The following is a 27,748-nucleotide window of genomic DNA, read 5'->3' on the forward strand; positions in this document are numbered from 1 at the left end:
TTTTTTTAAATTCTCTTTGTCAAATTTCTCATTCTGCTCCTGGATTGTTTTCCAAATGTCATTTAATTTTCTATCTGTATTTTCTTGTGACTCTAAACATCTTTGAGAGGATTATTCTGAATTCTCTGTCAGGCATTTCATAAATTTGCTGCTCTTCTGGATCTATTGCTGGTGCTTTGTTGGTTTCTTTTGGTGGTGCCATATTTCTATGTTCTTTCTTGATTTTTGTGTCTTTACATTAATGCCTGCACATTTGAGGAGATGACTCCTCTTCCAGGTCTTATAGTGTTCTTTGGTGGTATTGTATCTTTACTTCTCAATATCAGAACTTTGTCTGTGTTTTTTTACATTCTGTGGATTAATGGCAACTGCTACCACTCTTCTTTTTTTTTTTGGTGGGTGGCTGGTGCAACTGCCACCACTTAAACCCTTCATGGAACTAATTTGCTGTGCTGTGGTTAATTCCCTGATGGGGGAAACTTCCTGTGGGGAACAGAACTTAAACTCTGTGCCTGAGCTAAATTGCTGCCTTGCTGTTGTTTCTCAGGCTGGGAAAAACTTTTCATGCAGAATGAATTTTAATTGTCAGTCTTTTAGTCACTTCTGGGTCATGTGGAGGTCACCACAAATACAACTGGGCTGTGTGGAAATTCTGGCCAAGGGCTAAACTGCAAACTGTGCCCCCTGCAGCTCATCTCAGTGACTGGTCTCCACTGTGTGGTGCATGTGCTGATCAGAAAGCAGATCAGCTGCCTGTGGTGCTCTTTAATACACCCCTAGTGGATCAGCCCCATCATCCCTCACCACAAACTTTTCTGTGGGGCAGGCCCTGCACAAGTCCCCCATGAAGGCTCATTGACTTCTGGGTGATTGCTTTCTCCCATCAACTGTGGCCTCTCCCTCCTGTGTGGGTGCAAGGGAAGCTTGTGACCAGCTTTGCTGTCCTGGGATATTAGATAGTGCACTCCAAAGTGATTTTTTTTCTTTTTTTTGCCAGCAGTAATGGCATTCTTTCCCCCTGCAGACTCCGAGTAATTTCATGCAAAGGGCACTGCTGTAGCTTCGATGTCTTCTAGTAGCTGCTCCATGTGCTGGTAGCTGCTCCATTTGCTGTGCTGCGACAGCTTGGGGGGCATCTATGGCTTGGTCTGGTAGGGTTGATCCCTATTCCTGCTTGCTGTGACTTTCCATGCTTTCATGGACTCAGTGGGTCTCTCCTTTTCCTCCAAGTTCCGGATGACAGTTTTGGTGTTTTAATAGCTCCAACTTGATCTCTTGTGGCAGGGAAAGATGCTCGGGGGTTGTCTGTTTTTGCCATCTTGGTGACATCAGAAATCAGACAAGAATTCTTATCTTTTTATTTTGCCTTAGATCCTAGTGTGTTGTCTTAGGTCTTAACCCTGACTAATCCTGAAGTGTTATTTTTTTTTTGTAAAGCTGCCAAAAACTATGCTCTATTTTTTTAGAGGCTATTTTTTTTTTTTTTTTTTGGTAGTCGGCTGGTACTGGGATCTGAGCCCTTGGTCTTGGTGTTAACAGCACCACACACTCCCAGGTGAGCTAACCGGCCAGCCCTTTCAGAGTCTTTTTACTAAGGTGTATAGCTTTCTTACCTGTGGATACCTAGAATTTAGTAAATGTTACTTGGCAGAAAACTGAGATTATGTTTGAGGCCCCAAAATTGCTAGGGAAACCTCTCTGCTGTTCTTATTTGTTGGCTCTGGGGATGCGAAGCCTATTTTCAGGTTCTTGCTCAGAATTGAAAATATCCCCGGCAGAAGTCTACTTACCTCTTTGAGGTTCTCCCCTTTGTAGAATCTTAAGCCATCCTGTTCTTGTTGGTGCCTGTGAAGAAGCTCTTCACAGCCTTGAAATAGATTCTGACAGTATTTTTTCCAGCATTTCTATTTCTTCTTAGTGAGACAGTTGGTCTTCTCCAAGCTATTTCCATCCCACCTGAAAGCAGAAACTTTTGAACATTTTATTGATGGGAATACTTTTTTCCCCCATAGTTTGGATTTTAAATTTTGCTCTTTACCCAAGCCTGAGCTATTGTCTTCCACTGTTCTTTCTTCCTTAATCTCTTCTCTTTTTGTTAATTATGGTAATAGCTGATTCTCTTATGCTTATAGATTTAAGACATTGTAGTTATCACATAATACATCTGCAAAAACTTTCTTTTAATGCCATTTGGGACTTGTATGAATAAAAGTTAAAGCTGAGGTTTGGATCATTTCTTTTTACTTTTTAATTTCCTTTGATTTGTCAGTTTATGTTTCTCTTTCTCTTGTGCTTCTAGCTTTAAACCATGGGTAGATAGGATAGATACTGTCTTTTCTTACTTATTGGCATTAATTCTTTTCTTGTTAATACTTGTTATTCTTAACAGTGTTTGATCATTGAAACTTCATTTCAATAGGTTTCCCTAAGTCTTCTAGGGGAAGTAATACGGAGGCTTCCATTCTCTTTCCAGACTGTGACTTGATAGTGCTCTATGTCTCTCTTTTCATTTGTCAAGTCCTTTGCAACTTGTCAGGAAGTTTGTCATATGGGAAATTATCTATTATGGTCTGAAGAGTTTGGGACTTGCTTCTACATTTAGAGGAGACCATTTTACACAGTGTCTGAAGAATTGGGGCTCTAGAACTCTGAGACAGTACCTTTCAACTTGCAAATTAGGAAGAGGGGTGTGTCGCAAGCAAGAGGCATCATTATTATGAAATTGAGGAGTTTGTATGAGTTATGTACTAGTTGTGAAGGTAAGCTCTAAAGGAAATGATAGAATGCATATCTTATGGTTAATAGGGCAGGTTTTGGAATTGGATAGCCATGAATTTCTAACCTGTCTTTATGGCTTACCAGCTGTTTGAATAATTTACTCAACCTGAGTTGTTTCCTCATATATAAGTTAGGGATAATAATATGTTATACAGTGTTATCAAGATTGAGTGAGATAGTAGGTATAAGAATTAGCAAGGTGCCTGTCCTGCCTTCTACCCTCCTTTTGTTTGTTTTTATCTCTTTCACATGAGAAGCTTTCCTCAAATGTATGGTGGTCCTTTATTATCTATTCACACCTAAAGAGCGTGTTCTGAAAAACTACTTGAAGCTCTTAAAGCATAGGCTGGGATTATGAAACACAGGGCTTTATTCTCTCTAAAGTAGTTTGACTTGATTTTTCTTTGCGGACACCCAGGTGTTAGTGCATGAAGTTATTTTCTCTGAAAGCCATTCAGGTTCTAGGGAGGAAAAAAAGGATTGTTTAGGCTCCTGCCTGATGGGTGGGTGTAAGCTTTTCTGCCAGTGTTCTAACTTGATTTTTCTTTGCGGACACCCAGGTGTTAGTGCATGAAGTTATTTTCTCTGAAAGCCATTCAGGTTCTAGGGAGGAAAAAAGGATTGTTTAGGCTCCTGCCTGATGGGTGGGTGTAAGCTTTTCTGCCAGTGTTCTAGAGTTGGTTGGCGATAGGGACTGTGGATCTCACCTTTCAGAATGCAGATTTTTACTTAGCCTTATTTTCAGTCCAACAGTTCACCCTTGTCCTCTTCTGGGCCTGGTTTCCATGAGTCTGAAATATTTCTGTTTCAGTATCTCTAGAGAATATACCTCTTTTCTCTCAAGGAGGTGAAAGAGAGAGTCGGTCACTTCACTGTGTGAAGATGGAGTTTGGGAACTGGGAGATCTAACTTCTTGCAGACTTTAAAAAATTCCCTTAGCTTTTAGCCCTTTGCCTCATCTCCTGTGGTACCTGTGTAAATACCATTCCTGAGCCCTTCTGCAGGACAAATCAGCTAATTTCTCATAAGTTATCTCTGCAGGCAGTTGGATTTGATCTTCTTTCACTCTAAGTAATAGACCATTTCTTATTGCATACGTGGTTCAGGGATATAGATATCTCCTGTTACATTAAAGACACAGTTTTTGTTTTAATAATTTGTTCTTGGTTTTGAGTGATTAAAAAGAAGAGTAGAAGAAGGCTAGAAGAAGGCAGAAGTGTTTTCCCTTGTCAGTCTAAAACTGGAAGTCCAGATATGTTTAAAAACTTTAGTTGCAATGTGGAGAGCTGACTGGAGAGGGTTCATAATTTATGTAGGAAGACTAGTTAGAAGACTATTGCAGAAGTCCAGTGATGAAGAGAAATGTGCTTGGTCTAGGGTGGTGAAAACAGGGATATGAAAAAAGTGGGTGAATATATTGATAGTGATTTATTTGGATCTAGGGAATGAGAGGGAAGGAGGAGTCTAGGATGACTATTTGGACATCGATTTGGTAGTACAATAGAAGGAATATAATATGTATAGCATCTTGTCCTTTCTCTTGCTTTTTTAGTTATTTAGTTATTTATTTAGACAACTAAGAAGTTAAATAACATTATGAGACAAAAAATAGTATAAGGCAGAATAGAATTAAATGTAAAGCGACTGTTGCAATCACTCAGAAGAGAACAGAAAAAGAAGTTTTTCAGGTGCTTCATATATGAGAGACTTTAAGCCTGAAAGGCTTAAAATCTTAGTTGTCTTTTGGCTTTTTCTCTGTCATATCTCAAAATGGAATATGATTAAGTGCTAAGTATGTCTCTCAGAATTTTTGTTTTGATGCACTAATTACAGTAGTTTTAGAAAGGCAATTTGCTGCTGGGCTAAGCATGAAGAATTAAGAATTGATGTTGGACAATTAAAGAGTGGCATTGATTTCATTCTGTTATCATATGCTTGTTTAAGGGAAAATCTAGCTTATGATAAAAGCTTTTTATTGACCTATATGATTTTGTGTACTTATTTACAGGCCTGTGGTATTATAAGCAAAATTCCCTCTTTGGTGTATTTGAAAGTGAATGGAGAAAAAGATCTAACTTTATTTATTTATTTAATTAATTTATTTTTTAGAAATCTATTTCTTATTTTTTAACATTCTCAGATGTTGTGAAGCAGTTGGGGGGGAGGGAGAGGGAAAAGAGGAGGAGAATAGGGTGGGAGGAGGAGAAGGGGAGTTGTGGTTGAGGCCTGTGGCAACCCCCTCATTCTAGCAGGGGAGCACTAGGAGCTTCCAGTGGTGGCCTGGTGGTCATTGCTGGGCTGGATGCAGATGTTGGGGGTGTGCGGCTGAGGCCCTTGGCAACCCCCACCCATCTCGGGAGCCTGGGGTGCTTCTGCTGGCAGCTCTGTGGTTGTTGCTGGGCTGTATATGTGTGTGCGAGGGGGTGGTAGGTGGCTAAGGCCCTTGGTCCCCCACCACCTCAGCTCGGGAGCCCGGGTTGCTTCCAGTGGCAGCTTGGTGGTTGCTGGGTTGGATGCGGATGTTGGGGTGGCATGGCTGAGGCTCCTGGCCCTCCCCCAACCCCATCTTGGGAGCCTGGGGGACTTCTGGTTCTTCTAGGTTTTATAGGTGTTTTTTGATGGTATTAGACCTTTACTGGTTAATATCAGAACTTTGTCTCTGATCTGTGGGTTTTTTTTTTTTCCTTTCATTTCTGTGTTGGATTATTTGCTATTCCCCCCACTTAAACTCTGCACTGGAACTAATTTGTTGTCCTTTGGTTACTTCTAAAATGGAGAACTTCCTGTGGGAACCAGCACTTGAGCCCTATGGTTGAGCTAAATTGCTGCTTTGCTGCTGATTCTCTGGGGAAGGCTTTTTGTGCAGGTCAGCTTTTAATTGTTGACCTTGTAAGTACTTCTGGGTCCTGTGAGGTCTGGTACACCTGGGTTGTGTGGAAACCCTGGTCGGGATCTGAGTGTTTTCAGCAAACTTTATATGCAGTTCTATATTCCTGACCAGTCTCCACTGAGTGGTCCTATGCTGATTGGAGGGCAGATCAGCTGTCCATGCTGTGCCTCAGTGTTCCCCTGGTTGGCCCATCTCCCCCACCCCACCGTACTCTAAACACTTCCCATGGGATGGGTCATGTGCCAGTCACTTACAATGACTCACTGGCCTCTGAGCAGCTTCTTTTTTCAGCTGTCTGTGGCCCCTTGCTTCTATGTGAGTCCGTGGGAACCCTGTTAGTGGTCTTGCTGGCCTGGGGGCCACCAAGGCCCTCTTCTCCCCTGCAGCCTCCAAACAACTTCATACAAAGGGCACAGCAGCAGCTTTTGCCACCTCTTGCTCTTTGTGTTCCTCAAGGCCAGGCTTGAAGTGGTCAGGGCTTGAAACGGTCCCAGTGATCCTTTCTTTCTCTCATCGTGGCTTCTCCTGTCTTCATAAACTCCGTAGGTCTCTCCTTCTCTTCCTCTGAGCTCTAGTGGCCCCAGCTTGGCAATTGTTGCTTTTTAATAGTTGTAAATTGGTTGATTGTGGGAGAGGGTAACACTGGGTACTCTCTATCCCGCAGTCTTGATCGGAAGTCCAAGTTAAGGAGAAGATCTAACTTTAAACGCTGCTAGGATTGAATCATAGTTGTTAATATCAGGTTCTGACATTTCTGTGAAATGTGGCTCATATAATGAGAGAGATTGGATGACTCATCAGGAGTCCATGGTCTGGTCCTTTGCTTTGCAGACTTAAATATTTGATTTTTATCTGTTATCCATCAGTGATAATGTACTGGGAAATTGATTCAGAGTAACAGATTCACAGGAGAACGATATGTTAATAAGAATATTAATTTATAAAGGGATAGACAATTTTACATTGATCACAACACTTGTAATCACTGTTCATTTTACATTGATCGTGACACTTGTAATCATTATTCAAATCATCTTCTTCCTGGTATTATGATCCTTAGGAAACCAGTTTTGTTACAAGAACATGGATGGGTAAGCATGGAAGCAGAACAAATATCTGGATTTGTTTAGGGGATGGCTTGCTCAGGCCGTGGTAAATTTAGGGAATTATTCCTGTTTGGATATTCATGCCATCAGTTCCATCACTACTATCTTTTAGTATCTTTAAGATATCTTTATAGTAACTCTTGGACAGCAATAGACAAATTCTTACTCTCTGATTCTTCTTTTAGTATATTACATGAAGAGACTACTTTTAGAAACTTACTTAGGGCATATATTATTATGATTATTTTGATTGATACTTACCTCCTGTTACTGATTGATAGTTTACTCTTCTTGATGAAATTTGGGAACAACCCAAACTTTCCCAAGACTGTGCTACAGATTCTTTTCCTTTTTTGATGTTAACACCTTGATGAAATTTGCAAGGTTGAAGTGGAAAGATTGAGCACTTTGGTGTTTTGGTGTGAGATTCAGATTATGGTTCTGTCCCCAAGTAGCTGAGCAACTTGGACATGCTACTTGATCTCCTTAAGCTTAAGTTTCCTCATCAGTGTTACCTTATCTCGTAAGGGTAATGAGAGGACTATGAATTAATGTGTCTACAACACCTGAGCAGTGTAGAAGAAATGTACTCATATAAAATTCATCCATCCATTTATCCTTTCAGCAAGTATTAATTGAGCCATCTACTGTGTGCCATGCAATTTATGTGCCAGAGTTTTAACACTGACCATGATAGTCATAATACCTGCACTCATGGAGTTTACAGTCTAGTGGGGAATAGAGGCACATAACAGGCAATTATGATACTATGTGATAAGTGCTGTAATAAGTGAAAGAAGCATTTTTATAAGTGTTTCTAGAAGTGCCTAAAATGCAGTGTCAAAATATTTAAGGCTTTTTAAGGTTTGAGTCTCCCAATTTACTAACAGTGGCTGATTCATTTCTGTTAATCGAATTGAATGTGTGTACAACTTATATGAAGGAAATGTATGAAAAATAGGTCATTAGAATTCAATTCTACTGTGGCTTCTACATTTCAAGCTTTTTGTTTGTTTTTAGAAGAAATGTAAAGTTTTAAGAAAAACTTGTAAAGAAAAGTTATTTTGTTTTGAGGAGATAAACCAATTCTATTGTCCATCATTATTTTATACAGAATTCTAGAATAGATTTGTGTAGAAGAAGCAAATGAGTGCAGCAAGAGTAATTTAAATTTCGTATTTTTCTCTGTAATATTAAGACGATAACCATTTCAAAACCAATGTGTCTGACTTTAACATAGGTTTTGTTCACTGGCTAAAGCATGCCATAAAATCAAGGCTTTCAGTGTTTGTCTGCTGTACTGGCTCTTGACAAAATTTTGAGGTCTTCAAGAAAACTAATGTGCTACTGGTGCTCTAGGGCTGTGCTGAGCTTCACCAACTCATCTGCAAAAGCGTTGTCCACCCCTTGGTCTGCAAGGAAATCCATTAGGTGGTCGTACAAGGCCCAGTCCAGGGAATCTGTGCTGAACGTGCAGTTTGTGTCCTTCCATTCAGACTCACTGGTAGACTGAAAGCTAACTTTCCTGATAGAGAAAATGTCGTTCTTAGCTTTCTCTTCTTGTCCAGCCTCATCCTCTGGATAGTGACAGTCCAGCACAAGGGTCTTCTTTCCATCATTTTTTATAACTTCATCTGCAAAGTTGGGAGTTGATGACAATTGAGGCTCCTGTTCTTCAACCTTCTGCCCTTGTGAAGGGCATCATCAAATGTTGGTGGGATGCTATTGTTAATGTTGTTAATGTTGAAAGTGACAGTCATCTTTTCCCCAGCAACTTTCAACACTAATTTAGCTTCTGTCCTGTTCATTTCCAGCTCCCAACTTCCAGACATCTTATGCTTCTGGATTTTCTTTTCCTTCTTAATCTCATCACGCAGGAATTCAACAAAAATTTTTTCTCCTTCAGTGTGCAGCATGGCTTAGCCACAGCCACAGGGTCTGTGAGGTTACAGGAGGCTGGGCCACCTCGCCAACCCCAAGCACACACTCATAGCCTGAATGGCCAGGCGCCAGCTGCAGCAGCTATCAGAGCGTGGGGGCAGGCATGGTGGTGTGAAGACCGAGGGTGGCGTGCCCCAGGGAGCAGGGCACAGAGTGTATCAGAGGCAGCCTCGTGGAGCTGGCGGCAGCATGTGTGGATGTGAAAGACAACCCAGGCCAAGGCATCCCCCTTAAGGAAAGTTATTTAAGAAACTGAAACTGGGTCAGTGATTGATTAGTATTTTCTAATATGAAACTGCTGTCTGTCAAAATGTGTGTGTACCTACACTGTGGCACTGTTTGGCATTTACAGGCATTACAAACATGTGAGTAGATTCCATCAGTGTAGAGTAATATGGCAGCTTATTTTGAGAAGTAGTAGAGACATGATTTATTTTTCTTCGTACACATTGCCAGTGTAAACATCTATGTAGGTTGTTATAACCAGACTAATGATGTTAAAAAGAACAACAATACACTAAGCTTGGTAAACTTTAAAATAATATAATTCAGTAATCATTTTTAACAACAAAACTTTTATACTGAATTAAACAAGGTGGTTTACCTGAGGATACCTAGCTGGGAGTCAGGTGATAGGCAAGGCTCTCTTACCACTGTACCTGTGGTTCTCAAACTTTAAGCAATGTAAGAATCACCTGGGATACTTAGTAAAATGTAGATTCTAGAACCCTGCTTCCAGAAAGTCTGATTTAGTAGTCTGAGGCAGAGTCTAAAAACCTATATTTTTAACAAGCATCTCAGGGAAATCAGATATAGGAGGGATGAAGACCCCATTGTAAATAACACTTTAGTATACCATGCTACCTCCTGTGCTGTCTGCGGTAGTGACTTGTCTAGTTGCAGCTCAAGCCCTTCTACCTCCATCTTTCTCAAGTTGGTGGCCTTTTTGACATTGTGTTGTCCTCACCATTGAAGCACTGAAAATAAGTCTTACTCTGTGTGGTGCCTTAGGTCCTGTAAGTGTTCTGCATTTGAGTATCCCTTGGATACATCTGAATTTTCTCATAATGTGGGGATGACTATATCACTCTTTTCTTTCATTTTCCCTAACAGTTGTTAATTTTTAAATTTTTCTCTGACATAAATTTATACTTTAATAAAAGTGAATTATTTTTAGTTTCTTAACATGAATGTTCTTTCCCTCTCTTCTTTTTTTCCTCTTTTTCTTTTTTCTTCTAAATCTAATTTGTTGAGATCCCTGTCTTTTCTTTCTTTCCCCATACCCTTTCATTCCTCTCATCTTTCATGTTTGTTTCCCTTACCAAACTTATGAACTTCTTAAGTTGGGAATATAATAGGTGCTTAATAAATATAATGAACATGTGAATAATGAATCTTGAATTTTCTAAATATTGATTAGTCAAGTTTAATGGATGTTTTACCAATTCATGAACAGAAATTTTTCTTAAGAAAAACAAGACAATAATAAAGGCAAGATTTAGGATAGTGGTTACCTTAGGGGTGAAAGGGAGGTGATTAAGGAAGTAGCATCCACAAGGCTTCAAACATATTGATAATAATGTATTTTTTTAGTTGGATTGTGGGTATATTATTTTCAGTAGGTATTTGGAAACTGTTTATTTTTGCTCAAAATAGGGGAAAACAAAATATCACCCTAATATTTATCAGGACAATTCCTAATATTTATGGGAAGCTCTGCACTTTGGATGGCAACCCCCCAGATGAAATCCACTAGGAGATATTTTAAAGCACGGTTTTGATGAGATAGGTTAGGAATTCTCAGTGCAACTAAGCATTAGTAAGGGCTTATCTTAAACAGGATTTTGAGAAATTGTAGTAAAGTGTACATAACATTAAACTATTTGAAGTGTACGGTTTTGTGGTATTAAGCACACTCATTTTGCTGAAAACCATTACTACCATCCATCTCCTGAACTTTTTCACCTTCCCAAACTGAAACTCCATGCTGATTAAGCAACATTAACTCCACAGTCTACCCTTTCCTCAGCCCCTGGCAATCACCATTCTACTTTGTGTCTTTATGAATTTGACCACTCCAGTACCTCATTTGAGTGGAATTATACAATATTTGTCCTTTTATGCTGGCTTATTTCACTTAGCATAATGTCTTCAAGATTCATCCGCATTGTGGGTAGCTATCAGAATTTCCTACATTTTTAAGGCTGAATAATATTCTTTTGTATGTGTATACCACATTTTATCCATTCGTATGCCGGACATTTAGGTTGTTTCCACCTTTTGGTTGTTATGAATAATGTTGCTATAAGCATTAGTGTACAAATATCTTTTTGAGACCCTGCTTTCATTTTTTTTTGGTATATACCCAGAAGTTGAATTACTGAATCCTAAGGTAGTTTTAATTTTAATTTAAGCAGAATCGTTATACAGTTTTCATTACACAGCTAGTTTTGTGAGGTTACAGTGGAGGAACTTGGAGGAAGTAGCCTATATCTACAACCTATAGACAGAACAAGCTGGAAACCAAGCTAGCAAGAGACTATAAAGAACAGAGTGGAGACTCTTCTTTAATTAGTCCTTGTTCTGTGGAGCCTGGGAGAACTCACCTGTATGGTAGTTAGTATCTGTTGCAGCTACTGGACTTGTCACCAGAGGGATATTACCAAATCACTAATATGGTTTGTCAGCAAATAGAATCTTTTGTTTTTTTTACCCTCCTCCCTTAAATTCCCCATTACACCTAAAGTCCTCTGTATTTATTGTAATTTCTCTTAGGTGTCCAAATGTTTTTTGTTATGAAGACAGAATTTTTCCTAGTGCATGCACAATGATTTAATTCATGCGTATACTAAAGATGCATCATTTAATTCCTTTGAAAAGCATTTATTACTACTAGTTATACTAGATATATTTGAAGTTATAGGTGATAGAGCTACAAAACTGAACAAGACATCATTCATATCTTGAGGAGACAATATTTGAAGTTATAGGTGATAGAGCTACAAAACTGAACAAGACATCATTCATATCTTGAGGAGACAATAATATGTAAGGATACAGTGTGTTAATCATTATAATTTATATGTATCTCAGGAACTTTGAGATATACACAATGTCCTAAGAAAACACAGGCTAGGTAATTCAGGGATTAGAGGCTAGGGATGGTTAGGGAAGGCTTTACATAATGAGGAATCATGACTGGCAGAAAATAACATAGGAAATAACTTGAGCAAAAGGTGGGAGTAGTTTGAATGTGCATTAGATATGAACAGATATTATCTGTGCTGTGTACTTGCAATAAAATGATGACTACATTTCAGGAGATAACAATCTATTAGGGGAGATAGAAGATAGGTATGTAAACAAAATTATAATATAGTCTGACAAATTGTCTAGATGTTGTAGTAGAGTGATAGAGAGAAGGACCTAGATTACCAGAAATAACCCTCCAATTATAATTTAGTTGGATAGCTGTGATTTGACTGGAACTCCTAAGACAAATGATTTAATGTAGGATTTATATTATATACATTATGTGACTTTCTGTAAAGTGAGGTGAGTTTAAGGCAGTACTGTACAATAGAAATATAATGTGAGCCATATATAAAATTAAAAATTTTCTAGTATCCATATTAAAAAAAGTAAGAACGGATGAATTAATTTTAATAATATATTTTATTTAACTCAGTGTACCCAAAGTATTATCATTTTCACATGTAATCAACATAAAAATTATTAATGAGGTATTTTCTTTGTTTTCTATGAAGTCTGGTGTGTATTTTACACTCAATGCACATCTCAGTTTTTATTAGAAATATTTAGCCAGTGACTACCATATTAGATAGCACAGGTTTAAGGATTCTGTTAAAAGCAATTAGAATTTCCAGAATAACTTTAAAAAATATTTGTAAGTACTTTTCTTTTTATAATTATAGGAGGATCTTATCTTGTTCATGGTAAAGTAACCAACTTCTGTAACATAGAATGAAATCATTGTATTGGTAGGATTTATTGGAACTTCAAGAGTGATGCAGTAACAAAAGTTATCTTAAACTCTTTGGAAATGCATATTTCCTAATTTCCTAATGAAAATTAGGTACTTTGGAATTTTATTAATCAAAGCTATGTAGAAATGTCATGGTTTATAATTTGTAAGGATGCTTGAAGAGCTGTTCTGAAAGAACTGCTTATTGCACTTAAAAACCTTTTGATTATTAACTGGCTGTAACAGTTGGCTTTCATGAGGCACAAATGTGCTTTGGAGAAACTGATGTATTATTTATAATTAAACAGCTTAGGATTAAAATAATTGATCTTTCATTGTTTATTCCCTTCCCTCCCATCCTGTTCAGGGGCCCTGGTATCTGTCTTTTTCTCTTTTAATGGTTTCTTATGCCTTCATCTGAGAACAGTAAATCTTAGTCCTGTAGGTGAAATCCTAACTATTTAAGGCAGGATTACTTTTCTCAGGAGGAAGTAAGTAGCTGTATTAGAAGAACACAGATGCAGATTATTTTTATACAGATATTATTAATGAAAAACAGAAGTAGATAAATATACAATACAATCTAAATATTCCATATTTTTCTGTCTACTGTTTTTTTTTTATGTTTTAAACAATTCACTGTGTCACAGCAAGATCAAATCTTTTAACTGTAATAGTACAGAGGGGAAGTGATTTTAATTCTATTAGAAATGTATATATAGTTATAAATGCATACACACACACACACACACACACGCATACATAGAGAATTTACCAAGTGAAACATAAATGAAAATAAATATGCACATTTGAGTATATATCATATATTAGTACGTGATAATATTCATAAAAACAGACAACTCATAGTGGAAACTTTTATATTTAAACAAATAGATAAAGGGAAAAGGAGGAAGGGTACTCAGTGGGTATCTGCTGTGAGCTTCTGTTGAATTTATCTTATTTAATTTTCACAATCCCATAAGGAAGGCATTATTTTTTTTTATACTCTGTAGATAATACTTAGAAAGTTGAAGTAATTGGCTCTAGGTCATATAGTTTGTACATTGAGACTCTAGTTTGACTCCAAAGCCTGGCTCTATTTGCTCTGTCACACACAGAATTGCATCCATCCATCCATCCATCCATCCATCCATCCATCCATCCATCCATCCATCCACATCCATCCATCCATCCATCCATCCATCCATCCATCCATCCATCCATCCATCCATCCATCCATCCATCCATCCATCCATCCATCCATCCATCCATCCATCCATCCATCCATCCATCCATCCATCCATCCATCCATCCATCCATCCATCCATCCATCCATCCATCCATCCATCCATCCATCCATCCATCCATCCATCCATCCATACTCTGTTTAATATAGAGAATTACAAAGAAGAAAGCAAAAATAGAGAAAATTGAAAGCAGTAAAAGTGAAAAAGAAACAAATTATTGGTGTTTCCCAAGGTTGTGAGGTACATTTATGTGAAGTGAAACCTTTAGTCTTCATTAAGTTAGTTTAGAAAACTTCAGTTTGAAAAAGTTAGAAAAATTTCTTCCCTGTAGTATTTCTTGGGGGCTTTGATATGCTAAAGTGCATTGTAAGTTTGCAAGAGATGGAGATTGTATAGAGTTTCCCAGCTTATTTGCCATGAAACCTATTTTTCCAGTCATTTCTCAGATGGTTAATATTCTTGAGAAATGCTGGAGGTATTTATTAAGAAAAAGAAGAAAAATTTAAAAAAGCAAATGGGAAATGTTTATGAAGTAAAGTATTCCCAGAACTCACATAAAGCATAGAATATTTTTTGTTCCCACCAGCTGAATGAAAATACTTCATAATAAATGGAACATCCTAAATAAATAAATGGAGCATCCTCAGAAGGATATTGCCTCAAGAGTAGGGGAAAATAGCCCTAACATTAAAGGCTTCTCTGGTATTGGCTAACAAAACTCAAAAGGAAGCCTCAAAAAGATTATTTCCAAGCATTTCAATACCTATTCTCAGGAATGTTTAAAGGAATACAGAAATATCCAATACCCGACAAGGAAAAAAGTCACAATATTTGGACCCAGTCAGAAATTATCAAGCATGCAAGAAGCATAGTAATATGACCTACAGTCATGAGAAAATTAATTGATAGAACCAGACCTAGAAACAAAATAGATGATAGAATTAGTAGAGAAGGTAATTAAAAGTTACTATACCTGTAGACCATGTTTAAGAAGGGAGGAAAAAAACATGAGTATGTTAAAGAAAGACACAGAATATATGAAAAATGCCTAAATCAGATGTCTTCAGATGAACATTGTAATGTCTGAGATGAACAGTATAATGAATAAGATTAGCAACTGATCAGACGTTGCAGAGGAAAAGATTAGTGAACTTGAAAACAGCAGTAGAAACTATAAAAAAACACAAAGAAAAACATTAGAAAAAAACCAAAAGAAGGGCAATGGGATGAATTCAAGCAGTCTAAAAAACATATAATTGGAGTCTCCAAAAGGAAGGGTTAGGAGGGGAGAGAAGATGGAAATATTTAAAGAAATATGGCCAAACGTTTCCAGCTTCGAGGAAAACCATCAACCAACGTATTAAAGAAGTCACTGAACCCCATACACAGGAAACATTAACAAAACTACAAAGCACATAATTAAATTGCTTAAAACCAGTGATAAAGAGAAAAATTCAAAGGCAACCAGGGGAAAAGACATAATATATACAAAGTAACAAAGATAAGATTGACAGAGACTTCTAATCATAAACAATGGCAAGCCAGAAGACAGTGAAGAAACATCTTTTAGTTTTTAAAGTATGCAGTATAGTTCCATATGGTCTATACTGGAGAATAATCCCATTTCCTCTCTTCTGTAAGAAACATTTTAGAAAATTATCCTTTGTTTTCTCATTGTTAAGAAATTGAAGTAAATATATAGATATTTTCATATTCTTATGAATCATAAATAAATGGTAGCACATTATGCAAACTTTTCTTTTTTTTTTTTTGTCTTTTTTCCTGACCGGTAGCGGGATCGCAACCCTCGGTGTTGCGCCCGTACCGTGACTGGCAACGGGATCGCAACCTTCGGTGTTGCGCCTGCACCGCGCTCAGCCAGTGAGCGGGGACCGATCTCCACATGGCATCTGAACCCTTGGCAGGAGCGCCGCCGCGCTCCCAAGCGGTGCACTCTCCAGTGCGCCACCGGGCCGGCCCACATTATGCAAACTTTTCTACATCCTTAAAAAAAATTCTAGGAATATTCTGGAGGTCTCTTCATCGTAGAATATAGAACAAGCTCATATATCTCTCGTGTGTGTGTGTGTGTGTGTGTGTGTGTGTGTGTGTGTGTGTGTGTATCAGCTCATTTTCTTTTATAACTGCATAGTACTCATAGAGTATTTTTTTTAATGCAAATCCCAGACATAGTATTTCCCTCTAAACTAATACTATTGCTGTGTAGCAAACAGCCCCATAACTAAGTGTCTGAAAACAGCAATTATTTATTTTCATTCAGGCATTTGCTAGGATTTGGCTCTTTGGGTGACTGTTTCAAGTTGCAGATCTGGTTGGACTTGGCTCCTGAGCAGGTTGGGCTCAGATATATTTCATGTGTATTTATTCTGAGATCTTCTGATGGGATCACAGTTAACACAAAGGAAAGATCTTATGATGATGATGGCACAGGTTCAAGAGTGCAAGAAGAAATTCATGATACTTCTAAAGGCCTAGGCTCAGAATTGTCATAATGCCACTTCCGATCATATTTCCCATTGACAGGATCAAGTCATATGTATGAGCTCAATGCTGCTGGAAAACATCCTTTAGTGGGAAGAATGGAACAGTTGTATGGTATGGATGCATGAAAGGTTGAAGAATTGGGTTTAATACCAAAGTCCATTTTATCCTTGCTCTGTAAAATTAGAAATATTGTTTTGCTAAGTTGGCTATAATTATAGTGAACTTTTACACTGCCAGTCATTGTTCTCATGGAGTGGATTATAGCATTGGAGATAATAAAATTCATAGGATATAGTGTAGGAAGTCATACTGGAAGCCACCTAGTTTAACTCCCTCTGAAAGAAGTTGTGTATTTTTATACCTCTGACAGATGATCAGCTGGCCACTTAAAAAAATTCATTCATTTGTTTATTCTTCCATCTGTTCATTTATTCATTTATTTAATATGGGAAAAGGAATACAACATAGTCTGTGCCCTCCCAAGATGTTCATTCAGGTTGTGGGAAGACACATACACACAAATCCCTGCACACCTACAAATAAGTGTGTATTGGGTAAGTGGTGTAGTAAATGGTTGAAGTTTAACACTACCTCATAAGGGGGTAGTAATATGAGGGGAATTATTATGAATTGACATGTTAACAATATTGTGTATTTCTATCCATGAACATGGAATATTGCTCCATTTATTTACATCTTCTTTGATTTCTTTCCTTAGAATTTTGTGGATTTCCTCATATAGATTCTTGCATATATTTTGTTAGATTTATACTAAGTATTTTTTTATTGGTGCTAATGTAAATAGTGTTGTGTTTTTGTTTCAAAATTCCACTTGTTCATTGTTGGTATATAGGAAATCAGTTTTCTTTTCCTCAAATTTTTTATTGTGGTAAAATACACATAACATAATATTCAACATCTTAACAATTTTAAACTACATTACAGATTACAGTGATATTAACTACATTCATATTATTGTGCGACCATCACCACTATTCATCTCTAGAACTCTTATTCATCTTGCAAAACTGAAACTTTATACCCATTAAACACTAATTCCCTATTTCCCTTTCTCTTTATCTCCTGACGACCGTCATTTTACTTTCTGTCTCTGTGATTTTTGCTAATCTAGGTACCTCATATAAGTGGAATCATAAGGTATTTTTCTTTTCATGAGTGGCTTATTTCACCTATTATGATGTCCTGAAGTTTCATCCATATTGTAGCATATGTTAAGAATTTCTTTTAAAAAGTACATGCCTTTCTAAGCAATCTACAGATTCCATGTAATCCCTATCAAAATTTCAATAATATTTTTCACAGAAATAGAAAAAATGATCCTCAATTCATAGAGAACCACAAACAACCCCAAATAGCAAAACCAATCTAGAGCAACAAGTAGAAAGGTATTAGGTGTTACACTTCCTGATTTCAAATTATGTCACAAAGTTATAGTAATCAAAACAGTATTGTCCTGGCATAGAAACAGACATATATACCAGTGGAACAGAATAGAGAACCCCAAAATAAACCCAGACACATATGGTCAACTAAACTTCAACAAGGGTATTGGGAATACGAAATGGGAAAAGGATAATCTCATCAATAAACGATGTTGGGAAAATTGGATATCCATATGCAAAAGAATGAAATTGGATCCTTATCTTACACTATACACAAAAATCAAGTCAAAATGGGTTAATGAGTTAAATATAAGATCTGAAACCATAAAACTGCTATAAGAAAACATAGGGAAAAAACTCCTTGACATTGGTCTTAGCAGTGATTTTTGGGATATGTCTTTAAAAGCATAGGCAACAAAAGCAAAAATTCACTAGTGGGATTACATCAAACTAAAAAGCTTCTGCACAGCAAAGGAAACAATGAACAAAATGAGAAGACAACTTTCAGAATAGGAGAAAATATTTACATATCACATATCTGATAAGTTTATATCCAAAATACATAAGAAACTCCACAACTCAATAGCAGAAATATAAATAACCTGATTTAAAAATGAACAAAGGACTTGAGTAGACATTTCTCCAAGGTAGACATATAAATAGCCAATGGATATATAAAAAGGTGCTCAATATCTATATTAATCAGGGAATTGCTAATCAGAAACACACTATCACCTCACACCTGTTAGGATGGTTATTATTTAAAAAAAATAAAAAATAAATGCTGGTGAGGATGTGGAGAAAAGGGAAGCTTTGTACAATGTTGGTGGGAAAATAAGTTGGTATGACTTTTATGGAAAACAGTATGGAATTAAAAAATAGAACTACCATGTTCTTCAGGGTATTTATCCAAAGGACTTGAAATTAGGATGTTCATTGCAGCAATATTCGCAATAGCCAAGGTATGGAAACAACCTAAAAGTCCATTGATGGATGAATGGATAAAGAAAATGTGATTTATTCAAACAATGGAATATTATTCAGTCTTTTAAAAGAAGGAAATCCTGCCTTTAGTGAGAAGAGGGATAGACCTGGAGGATATTATGCTAAGTGAAATAAACCAGACAGAAAGTCTAATACTGTATGACCTCACTTAGATTTGGACTGTAAAATAGTCAAACTCATAAAGCAAAGAGTAGAACAGTGATTGCCAGGGATTAGGGGGAGAGGGAAATGGGGAGATGATGGTCAAAGGGTACAAAGTTTTAGTTATGCAAGATAAATAAGTTATTGAGATTTTGTGTACAGTGTAGTGCTTATAGCTAATCATACTGTATTATATACTTAAAACTTGCTTAGAGGGTAGGTCCTGTGTTAAGTGTTCTTACCACACACACATGCATGTGCTCTCTCAACACACAAAATAATACCAAAGGATATGGGAGGAAACTTTGGGAGGTGATAGATATGTCTATGGCCTTGATAGTGGTGATGAGTTCACACACACGTATTTCCCAAAACTCATTGAGTTATATTTATTAAGTATGTACAGTTTTTTACATGTCAATCATACCTCAATAAAGTGGTTTAAAAAAAAAAAAAAAAAAAAGATCAGCAGCCATTAGTGATCCAAACAGAGGACAGGGTCCTTATTGTCTACCTTGGCCACACAAGGTATGTGCAAACTGATCCTGGAACACTTGCCTGGCTGCCTGCCTCAGGATGGGGTTGGAAGGTTCACAGCTTCTACTGTGCTAAGAGCTGAATGAAATGAACTGCATTTCCTCTTCAGCCCTTTCCCTGGAAATTTCCAGCCTTTGAAAGACTCTAGAGGTCCAAAATAGTTACATCAGAAAGATTCTGTCACTACAATTGTTGTCTAGGTGTGGATACAGATCCCTGAAATTTCCTATGATGCCATCTTCCGAAAATACTCTCTCAAAAAGCAATTGACTTTTATATATTAATGTTATATTCTCTATTGTTGCCATAATCTCTTAGTAGTTTTAGGAGGTTTTTTTGTTGTTGGTTCTTTAGGATTTTCTATTAAACTATTATGTCATCTGTAAACAGTGACAGTTTTATTTTTTTCCTCCCCAGTTTGTGTACCTTTTGTTTTCTTTTCTTGTCTGATTGCATTACCTTGTACTGCCAGTACGATGTTGAATTGGAATGGTGAGAGGGAACATCTTTGCCTTGTTCTTTTTGTTAGGGATAAAATACCTAATTTTTCACCATTAAGTATTATATTAGCTGTAGGTATTTTTGTAGATATTTATCAAGTTGAGCAAATTTTCCTCTGTTCCTAATCTGCTATGACTTTTTACGAGTGGATGTTGCATTATATAAAATTCAGTTTTTTTTTTTTTTTTTTTTTTTTTTTTTTTTTTTTTTGCCGGCCCCAGTTTTTTTTTTAATGTGTGTGAACTCATTGAAATTTATTGTGAAACCTGGTAGGTTTCATTGTTTTTGTTCTTAAGTTTAATTACTAAAATTCATTTAAGAATGAAATTTTTATCATTTTAAGATGAGAAGAAATGATTTTTACATTTCTCTCAACTTTTTGTTATGAAAAAGTTCAAACATACAGAGGAGTAGAAAGAATGGTAGAATAAATACTTCTGCCTACAATTAAGAAATTTTAGCATTGGGCCAGCCCGTGGCCCACTTGGGAGAGTACGGTGCTGATAACACCAAGGCCCCAGGTTCGGATCCCATATAGGGATGGCCAGTTGGCTTGCTGGCTGAGCGTGGTGCTGACAACACCAAGTCAAGGGTTAGGATCCCCTTACCGGTCATCTTTTAAAAAAAAAAAAAAAAGAAAAAGAAATTTTAGCATCTTGCCATGTTTGGTTTTTTCCTCTTTCAATATATACATATGTGTTTGTTGTGTTATTATTTATTTATTTTTTATTTTTTTATTTTTTTTTTGTCTTTTGTCTTTTTTCCGTGTCCGGCAACGGGATCGCAACCCTTGGTGTTGCTCCCGCGCCTCGCTCAGCCAGTGAGCGGGAACCGGTCTGTATGTGGGATCCGAACCCTCGGGCGGGAGCGCTGCCGCGCTTCCCAAGCGGCGCACTATCCAGTGCGCCACCGGGCCGGCCCGTGTTATTATTTAGAAGAAACTTGTAGACATCAGTATACTTCATTGTTAAACATTTCAGCATGCAACTCCTAATAATGGAGACAATTTCCTATACAAGGGTACTTCAAAAAGTTCGTGAAAAAATAGAATTGAAAGATAATATAAATCTTTCCATGAACTTTTTGAAGTACACAAATACCATAGTCACACAATACCATAGTCACGTGTTAAATACTTCAGTGTGCAACTCCTAAGAATGTGGACAGTTTCCTGTGTACATAATACTATACTCACGTCTCAGTAAATTAATAATTCTATAATATCTTCTAAAATCCAAGCAACACTAAAATTTTCCCAATTATGCTGAGACATTTTTCTGAACAACATTTCCCTTTAGCCACTATCCAATGGCAGTTATGTATTCCATTTGATACTTGCATCTCTAGTTTCTTAATGTGGAAGAGTCCCTCTAATGCTTTTTTTTTGAGAGGGGTGAAGGAGTAACGTTAACGTGTTGAAGAGTCCAGAATGGTCTTGTAGAGTGTTGTGAGCTCTAGATTTATCTAATTGTTTCTTCATGATGTGATTACTTGCTCCTCCACCTCCATTATATCTAGAGGCTTGAGTATACTTAAGTTGAACATTTTTTGGCACATGAGGCATTTAAATCATGGCCTGGTAAGGTAGATAGGGGTTTCTAGTTGGAGCTAATAGTGACCTTGAAGTTATCAAATCTGGTAGACATTTATGAGTCCTGATTCTAGATCTCTTAGCTGCATAGTATTTTTAGCATATTTATACTTTTTAATGCAATACTCAGTCTTCCATATTGGATCTCTTCTAACAATATATATTTACCATTCTTGTTTTGTATGCCAGAGACCCCCCTCCCCGAACCCCCCCCCCCAGGGTATCATTCTTTGGGAGCTTAATTTAGAACTTAGACTTACGTAATATGTCTTGATTTCTTTTGAAAATATATATGTTAATAAGTACAATATATTTAATTTTTGGTCTAATAATCATTGCTCAGAGTAATGACTTGACATTTTAGATGCTTACTGTTTCTTAAGTATTATTATCTTTAACAGCTATTTAAACAATGCCTTTTGTGGGAAGTCACCATTAAAATATACTTGAAATCACAGATGGTTTCCAAATGCCTCAAATGAATATCAAAAATCTTACCAATATCACTGTTTCCAGCTTAAAAATTTATCTTTATCTGTATGTTTTCATTGTGTACGTTAATGTTGCCTTCTTATAAGTGGACTTTCCTATAGACATTAGAAAGTTCCTTAGTTCAGGATTGAAATCACATATAGGTGTTGAATATGATCCTCTGTGGCAGATGAGATGATTCAAGTGTTTTAGAAACCACTCGTGTAATGTGAAAGATAACAGTGATAAGCTCGTTTTTTGACATGTGGAGAGTAACCCCAGCTTTGTTCCAATACCTGCACCTGTGGCCAAGAATTTTCCAGAGGGTTGATTTCAGTTTATTGATATGTGCTGGGAAGTATTTACTCAAATCACCAGTGTTCTGTACCATAATGTTTGGAAAACTTAATCTTGGTCTAGGTGTTCCTTTTTTAGGTGATGTTGGGGAGTGTGAGGAAGATTAGATACATGTATTTTTGGAATAATTAACTCAGGCATATAAATACTATAATTAACATCAAACTCAAGTTTGTAAAGTATTTAAGTTTTCAGGCTTTCAAGATGAGTTCACCAGAAGGACAAGTTTGGAAGTAACTTTCCAAACAGAGGGCACAAGAACAAAACTGAAAATATTTTTTGCTGGAAAAGTTCAGTGGATTGTATGAGGGGACTACTTACATCACAATCACCTAGGGAATTTTTTAAAGTACAGATTCTTGGGCCTTATCCTAAACTACCTGAAAAAGTTTCTGGGAGTGGAGCCTAGGAATTTTCATTTTTCTCACTTTTAAGGTTTAGCAAAATAAAACCTATACATTGTCTATAGCAGTGGTTCTCACACTGGCTACACTCATTAGAATCACCCAGGGAGCTTTAAACAGTACTACTGTTTGAACCTTACTCAGACTAATTAAAATCAGAATCTCTCAGTTTGTAAGCTAGTGATAGTGATATTTAAAAAAGATATCTAGGTAATTCTTTTATATAGCAAGCATTGAGAACCACTGATTCAGAAGATGATTCCAAAACTGAAAACCAATATAGTTGGCCCTCGGTATCTATAGGTTCCACATCTATGTGTTCAACATAGAAAATATTTGGAAAAAAATTGTGTTTGTATTGAACATGTACAGACATTTCTCCTTGTCATTACTCCCAATACAATATAGTATAGTTGTTTATGTAGCATTTACATTTTATTAGGTATTATAAGTAATCTAGAGATGATTTAAAGTATGTGGGAAGATGTGCATAGGTTATATGCAGATACTACACCATTTTATATCAGGGACTTGAGCATTCGTGGATTTTGATCTTTGTAGGAGGTCCTGGAACCATTTCCCCATGGATACCGAGGGACAACTATAAATAGCATTTGTCTTATTGAGATTGCAGAGCCAAGTAGTGTGCTAGAATTTCAGTTTTTTTCCTCTAAGATGGTAACTTCATAACTGGAATATTCATGAAGATTATTATAATTTACAAATTTATTAGCTTTCTGTTCCCTCGTACATTAATTGCTCTTAAGTTAATGTCACATTTTGCTTGGGCTGCAATAACAAAATATCATACACTAAGTAGCTTAAACAAGAGAATTTTTTTTTGCATAGTTCTGGAGGCTAGAAATCCAAGATCAAGGTTTCAGCTGATTATGTTTCTGGTGAGGGCTCTCCTTCTGGCTTGCAGATGGCTGCCTTCTTACTCTACCTTCACATGACCTTTCCTTTGTGTATACCCATGGAGAGAACACATGAGCTCTGTAGTGTCCCTTCTTATAAGGACACTAATCCTATTGGGTCAGGGCCCCACCCTTATTACCTCACTTAACCTTAATTACTTTCTTATTCCAGATACAGCCACATTGAAGGTTAGGGCTCTAACATAAATTTTAGAGGGATATAAACAGTCCTTAACACCTCATATTTTGGAACATGCGTGATATTCTTGCATCATCCTTTTCTTCAACTCTACCCCCACCCATTTCCTGATAGCCTTTCTTTCTTTCTTTTAAACATTTATTTATTTATTATTATTATTATTATTTTTTTACACTCTAAGGTATTGTGGAGCAGTTGGGGGAGGGAGAAACCAACTCTACCCCCACCCATTTCCTGATAGCCTTTCTTTCTTTCTTTTAAACATTTATTTATTTATTATTATTATTATTTTTTTACACTCTAAGGTATTGTGGAGCAGTTGGGGGAGGGAGAAAAGGGAAAGGGGAAGGAAATAGGATGAGAGAAGGAGGAAGGAGGGGAGGGGGTGTGGTCGAGGCCTGTGGCACCCTCCTCATTCCTGCATGGGAGATTAGGGGGCTTCCTGTGGCAGCTTGGTCATTGCTGTGCTGGATGCGGATGTCAGTGGGGTGTGGCTGAAGCCCTTGGCCCCCCACCACCCTGGCTTGGGAGCCTGGGGCACTTCTAGTGCTGATAGCCTTTCTTTTTTTAATTGACAGAAAAGAACATCTGTTTTTTTAACCATGACATGAATACCAGCCAGCTCCTTGGTTGGTCTCTTTATTGCTTAACATCCATTCAATTATTCATGAAAGCATTTTTCTTAGACGCTGCTTGATAGAAACTAGTAACATCACTTAATATTAGTAGTCTAGAAAAAAGTGAATGATTATCTCCTGGCCAAAACTGAAGTTTTTTTTTTGTCTTTTGTCTTTTTTCGTGTCCGGCAACGGACCGCAACCCTCAGTGTTGCGCCCGTACCGGACCGGGACCGGCAACGGGATCGCAACCCTCAGCGCTGCGCCTGCCCCTCGCTCAGCCAGTGAGCGGGAACCGGTCTGTATGTGGGATCCAAACCCTCGGCAGGAGCGCCGCTGCGCTTCCCAAGCGGCGCACTGTAGCGGTGCGCCACCGGGCCAGCCCCCAAAACTGAAGTTTTAACCCAGACTATCTTGTTTACTTTAACATGAATAATAGAGAAGACAAAATGATGTGTATTTTTCTGTACTTTGTCAGGGCCCTTGCTTTTTTGTTGTTGGCTCAGTGTTTTTAGGAATTCAAATTTGAGTTCTCTTAGGTAGGTTCCCATAGTCCCTTCCCACATCTTATCATTTTACTATCCCTGGCTGCCTTAGACAATTAAAGAAGTGGTTCTCAAACTTTAGCGCATCAGAATCATCTGGAGGAATTGTTAAAACAGGGATTAACACCAACATCAAGGGATGGTTCCCCATACTGGCCAGCAGCCAAAAAAACAAAACAAAAAATCCCACAAACCCCAGAGTTTATAATTCAGGGGTATAGGATTGAGCCTGGGAATTTGCATTTCAAATAAATTCTTAGATGATGCTGATGCTGTTAATCTGGGAACACTTTGAGAACCACACAAGTACCTACCTAGCCTCAAAAGACATTTAAGTTTGTAAACACAATGTAAGTATGCTGTAGGATCTAGAATGACCTGTTTCCCCCTTTTCATTGTCGAAGTCCTAGTCATCTATCATGATCTAGCTTAAATGTTTTCTGCTTCATGAAGCCTTCATATCTACCTAATTGGAGTTAATTTTTCTTTTCTCTTCTACCAGATATAGTTTTTAACTTCTGTTATAGCAATCATTTCATTCTGGTTTATAGAGCTAATTGTTTGCAAGTATAATAGATTATGTATTCTTGAGCATAGGGAATATATCATAGTCATCTTTGTATTTATACCCTTCCCCCACCCCCATCACAGAACAGTCACCAAATTCTTTTTGGTTTCTAATGTATTGAGGTAGCCAGTCATATAGATGAATTACATTAATCTCTCTGATTGATTTATACTTTCATTTAGCAAACACCTAGAGACAATGCTCTGGAGTGGAAAGTGTTCTGGCTTTGGAATTCTAATATTTTACTAGCACTATGATCCTGGGCATGTTGCTTAACCTCCTTGAAACTTTAGTTTTTCCTTGTTAAACGAGCATAACAGTATCTACTTCATAGGTTTGGTGAGAGGATTGAATCAGATACTGTAAATTGCTTGGCTTACAACAATAACTATTGTTAGTTAGCTTTTTATATGTAAAGATTTTAGTGGGCGTAATGCTATCTATTTTGTAGGGTTATTGAGAGGATTAGAAGATAATGTAAATTGCTTGGCTCATAATAAATATAGTTAGCTCCCAATGTGTAAGGGTTTTATACTGGTGGTACCAAATTGATTTTGAATGTTCTCTGTGGCCTCATTTACTTAATTTGAGAATTGTGTTACTTGAATGTTCATGGCTATGTTCTTATGGTTAACTTTTATATTTTATCTCTAAGTCTTAAGGAGACCTACAATAGATGCTTCAAAAGGATGTGAATTACCTGACTAGAATTGTAGCCTTTTAGTAACTAGTGGAACATTTAGTATATATACATTTTATATATTATAAATATTACATTTATATATAATTATAAATTTATATATTATAATTATGTATTATATATTACACTTAGACATTATAAATGTTACATATTTATAATACGTTATATCTAAGACTTTTACCTAACATTCTTTTCTGTTCCAGGATCCCATCCAGGATACTTCAATACATTTAGTTGTCATGTCTCCTTAGACTCCTCTTGCTGTGATAGTTTCTCAGACATTCCTTGTTTTTGATGACTAACAGTTTTCAGGAGTACTGGTCAGGTATTTTGTAGAATGGGCCTTGACTGGGATTTATCTAATATTTTTCTCATTATTAAACTGGAGTTATGGGTTTTTGGGGAGGGAGACGACAAAGGTAAAGTACCATTTTCGTCACATTATATCATGACATGAGTTAGTATTGTTGATATTGACCTTGATCACCGGGCTGAGGTAGTGTTTATTAAGTTTCTTCACTGTAAAGCTACTGTACCCCCCCATCTATACTGTAGTCCTGGGAAGTCACTTTGTGCATCCTACACTTTAGGAGTGGGAAATTATACTCCACCTTTTTGAGGGTGGAGTATCTATATAAATTATTTGAAGTTCTTTTACATGGGAGATTTTTCTTTCCTATTTATATATTTATTTATTCAGTCATTGATTTATATCTGTCTGGACTCGGGTATTTATTTCATACTTTGAGTTATAATTCAATATTTAACACTATTTTATTTATTTTGCTGTTATGTTTCAGCTTTGGCCATGGGGAGCTCTTTCAGTTAGCTTTGTATTCCTTTGCCATATCCTTAGTGTGTGTGTGTGTGTGTGTGTGTGTGTGTGTGTGTGTGTGTTAGGTTTGTACTTGAGCACTTACTTGCATTCTGGCATTGCAAGGTGTTTCAGGTTCATCTTGTATATTGCCTGCCTATAATCAGTCCTAGAGTCACCCATTTCTCTAAGCAACCCTGATTCCTTTTACTGGAGATTGGTATTAGAAACTAAGATCTGGGTGCTAGGTGTTCTTGATTTGACCTACTTTTACTTTCTAAAACATGTCTAAATTTCATGCATCCATGTCTTTGGCCATGATGTTTTCTCTGTACAGAATGTTGAGAGAATGTTTAGAGTTATAATAGATGAAATTATCTTTTATCTGTTTGGTGCTCTCTATTTCATCTTTCAAAAGACTGTTCAAGGACTACTTTTTCTGGAATGCATTTCTTAATTCTCTGTGGGTCATTCACTCATTTGTTTTAATCCTTTTGTACATTTTAAGTACTTTTTAACATACATC

General features: G+C 37.0%; 1 pseudogene; it reads right to left on the reverse strand.

Annotated features, from left to right (window-relative positions):
- Window positions 1–8,055: 8,055 nt before the first annotated feature.
- LOC103600892 lies at window positions 8,056–27,405 on the reverse strand (annotated as a pseudogene).
- Window positions 27,406–27,748: the final 343 nt, after the last annotated feature.

Source organism: Galeopterus variegatus, unplaced genomic scaffold (assembly GCF_000696425.1).
Source record: "Galeopterus variegatus unplaced genomic scaffold, G_variegatus-3.0.2 Scaffold3501, whole genome shotgun sequence".
Taxonomy (NCBI): Eukaryota; Metazoa; Chordata; class Mammalia; order Dermoptera; family Cynocephalidae; genus Galeopterus; species Galeopterus variegatus.